We start from the raw sequence: 4,105 nt of genomic DNA on the forward strand, positions 1-4,105 counted from the left end.
TTGTAGAAGAGGATCCCGCTGCAAACACTTGAGCAGCGCCAACCTTAGTTGTGCTCCGACTACGACCCGATCTGCATGACGTATCGCGTATGTGAGAAGATTTTGTTAACTTAGAAAATCAGAATACTATTGTTAGAGTGCAACATTATTTCAGTTTACTAAAAACCCGAACACGCTTGATCATTCAGAACTTCTTTGGAAGTCAAGTTAAAAGTCCAGGTGGATTAATCTTCTTAGGATGAGCACTCAAATATTCAGTTTGGAAGGCTCATCTGTACATATTAATTCCACTCCATATAGAAAGCGAATGGACAAATATCAGAGAGTTAACTGTCTTTTAGCAATACCTTCTCAACAATAATGATATGAAGTTCTAGCACTGAACAATCCATGTCCAAATCAAAAAAATAACAGCAACACAAATAACAATTTCTCTATCCTAGTATCAATTCTCCACTATCCAATCCATGTCCAGATCAAAACAATCAACAACACAAATAACAGCTTATTTATCCCCAATATCAATCAACAAAAAGTTGTAGGAATTATTAAAAGAAAGGGAGTGAGACAGAGAGAGAGAGAGAGGGCACAGAGGAGAGAGGGGGAGTACCTGTGTGTGAAGGGGAGATTGGCGCTGCCAGGGCCGGGTGCCGCGCACGGGAGGTCAGCGGCGAGGCTCCTGCAACGAACGCCCCCATGGCCCGAGGCCCTGCGTCACGAGCGGAGGAGGCGGCGGGGATATTCCTCCCCAGACGCCCCCACGCTCTCCTCCTCCTCCTCCCCCGTCTCATCCACCCCTCCTCGTCCTGGATCCCGCCGAATCCGAGGCTTGTGGGCGCGGAGGCGAGCTTCTCCGGCGGCGGCGACGGCAGGAGAGGAGACCATCAGACAAGATGACCCGTATTTTGGAAGGCTCGTCTGTACATATTTTGTGTTTACAACATCAGACAAGACCATCAACGTTGTATCTTATCTAGCTAAGTAGGAATCTCACATCTGGTTGCGCCTCTAAATATAACATGGAGGCATAATGACATGATGGTTTTTGTCAACTAATATTGATGGTTCTCGCCAAATCAACACAAACTCGGCAACAACATGTCCAGCTGAGTACATATCTATGTCATGCATTGCCTAGAGAAAGAAAACATCCAACAAGAGAAACTTGTGACCCATCCTAAAATTCCTACAATCTGAACGACATCAGATTCAGCACAAGATAAAGTGTATATCTTAATCTTATTGAACCAAAAAAGTAAAACAATAAAATTGGGAACATTGTATATTAAAAATATAAGTGTGGAAGACGGTGCCATTCTCATCAGCATCGACCAATTTTGCGTAAGTAAAAAAATATCAAACATGGGAACCTTATCACCCATCCTAAAACTTGGAATCCGATACACGAAGAACATGAGACACATGACTACCATACATCATATACAACATGAAGTTATTTTTTTTTGAGAAACCATGCATCTATTGCCAACAAAATGGGGGCTTCTCATGTACATCAGACCAACAAATGCAACTGCCATTTTTTAAGTATTCTGGTCTCACTGAAGTATTTTGGAATATTGAATTATTTCCAGGTCTTCTGTGATATTTAGGCATAGTGATAAACTTTTGTGTCCCTAACACAATGAAAAACAAAAAAATACCAAGGCAATGAAAAGCACTTCTAATAATAAGTAAATCACAAGAGAAAGCTAGACAGATCCATATTTAAGGGATAAAACAACAGAAAATACACAATCATCAGACCAAGTTCACTTAACTTCTATATACCATGATCTTCTAACCGTAGAGAAGGTGTCTCATAAATAACATAAAGATCATCCTTGGATATTAAAGCAGCAGGCAGTGGCATCATAATCGCTCTCCCTTGACACATAAAAAGTGTTTAGATTATTGGCAATGACAACTAAAAAGTAGTTATGATTGGTACAAAAGCAGATAGGTAATTTGTGACCACGCAACAATGCCCGACAATTTCAGTTAACCATGGGTTAGAAGCAAGAACAACGAGAAAATATTGGTAATGGATCTTTGCGGTAAAAATCAATGGTACAAGCTTGCATGAAAATCCAGAAGCCCAACTCGACATAATAATGTTAGGAAGTGTAAATTCAAATTTAGCTAGCTAACAAGGCCTGCATCCATCAGGGAATAAAGTTAACTCTGCTCACCTGTAGAGGGTTAATAAATGTTGGAGGTTGCTGGCCATAAGAGAGTTGCTGACCAACTCCATGAATACAAGCAGGGACATTGCCATGCGAGGACCAACAATTTAAGCCATTGGAACAGGACGCATGTGTGACAACCATGTCTGCAACAAACAACAATATTAGTGTCGGAAAATCTAATTGCTGCACAAAAGCAAAACAAATAAATAAATAATATGGAAACCCTATTTAGGTAATATGCAAATTTTTCCTGCTCTCCTGAAGAGTATTCAAGTGCACCCTTGCATTAGGGACGCCCTTTGTGAACATCTCAATAGTATAATTCTCTGAGAATCAGAAATCTTTCCTACATTCAGACAAAGGGTAGCATAACAGGAGATCAGGCCGCTGACAATAATCCCATGAAGCAAGTGATACAAGTACACTTATGTACACCACCATGCTTAAAGAATACATCTCAAATGTCAAATTCAGTTATTTACATGAGGAATGGCCGGCATGCTGGCATGCCTCACGCAGTATTATCTAAGAGACATGAGTTAGTTGTTCCTATCAAGCATGCACATACTATGCAAAAAATAAGTTGCACTAATTAGATTTTCTGATCCAAAAGTCCAATGATAAATAGATTGCTCAGTGAAACAAATAAATAGAGCTTATCAATTTTCCATAAACCAAACGAAGTTTATTATGTTTATATGTATGATGATGAATTAAAATAACCTTTTCTAAGTTGATTATTTGCCAAGTAAGAACATGAAAGTAGGTCTAGCAACACAAATGGTTGTAAAACAGAGGGAAAATCATTTAAGACTGTTGACATACAAAGATCCTAGAATAGCATTTGAACAACACCGCTAACTTAGTCCATTCCAACAACCCCGTACAATATTTTTCTTTTGTAACTGAACATTGGATTTCAAAAATAGCATTCTTGAGAAGCAATAACTTTATAGCTTGCATACAAATTTACCTTACTGGTTTAGAAAGTAGTTGCGCATTTCTCAGAAGTTAAAACTACAGAACGGGTGAAGAGAAATCTGTGTATTAGTATTTGAGAGATTCCTTATGCATGCTTCAGGAAAGTATAGTGTAGGATGACATAATATTTTTTTCACCAACCAATAATAAAGAAAGGCCATTTCTAAAAATAAGAATGAAAGAGAATGGCGCTTACTTTGACAACGTTTGTCTACTGGTCTTACATGAACATTCTCCAGTCTGAGGTCAGTATGTGCCATTCGAAGGCTATGCAGACAAATTATCTGCATAAAGCAAGACACACAAGCTAAAATTACAGAAGGGGTAAAGAGAAATTTGTGTATTAGTATTTAAGAGATTCCTCCCTTATGCATGATTCAGAAAAGTATAGTGTGGAATGCCATTATATTTTCTCATCAGCCAATAATAAAAAAGGGAAACTATACCCGGAATTGGAATGAGTACGATCTCGCTTATCTCAGCAAACAAAGATAAAACTAAACGAAAAGATGCTCAAGGCTTGGCCTCAGTGGGTCCATCACCAAAACATTGTAATCACCCTCTCTACACCAAACCACCTGACATTTGGAATCCCATCTGTAGAACGAAAGGGAATGTCAGTTGATTCCTTTATCAATAAACAAGAGACTGGAGTAAGCAAGAGCAAGGAAGTGAAAAGAAAACCCATATATTACTTCCTCCATGAAGTATTCTGTATAAGTTTGACTCGTACAAAAAACTGTAGATGCTTTCCCTTACATGGGATTGCCTAGCTAGATAGTACTGGTCCTCCTTGCTCGTCTCAATCAAGAACGCAAAGCAAATAACCATAACAAAGAAATATTTATGGCACATATAAAAGGCTGGGCAAGAACATTCAAAGAAAGGCTGGTGTTATTTTCTTGAGATAGAATCCATCTGCATCCCTTCTTCGGCTA

General features: G+C 38.9%; 1 long non-coding RNA gene across 1 annotated transcript; it reads right to left on the bottom strand.

Moving 5' to 3' along the window:
* Positions 1-2,295: 2,295 nt before the first annotated feature.
* On the bottom strand, positions 2,296-3,750 carry LOC123134550 (uncharacterized). Its single transcript, XR_006465668.1, has 3 exons — positions 3,614-3,750; positions 3,364-3,451; positions 2,296-2,329 (listed from the first exon to the last, which is right to left on the bottom strand). It is a non-coding gene; the product is annotated as an uncharacterized lncRNA (long non-coding RNA).
* Between the last annotated feature and the right edge of the window lie 355 nt (positions 3,751-4,105).

The sequence above is a fragment of the Triticum aestivum genome, chromosome 6B (genome assembly GCF_018294505.1).
Source record: "Triticum aestivum cultivar Chinese Spring chromosome 6B, IWGSC CS RefSeq v2.1, whole genome shotgun sequence".
NCBI lineage: Eukaryota > Viridiplantae > Streptophyta > Magnoliopsida > Poales > Poaceae > Triticum > Triticum aestivum.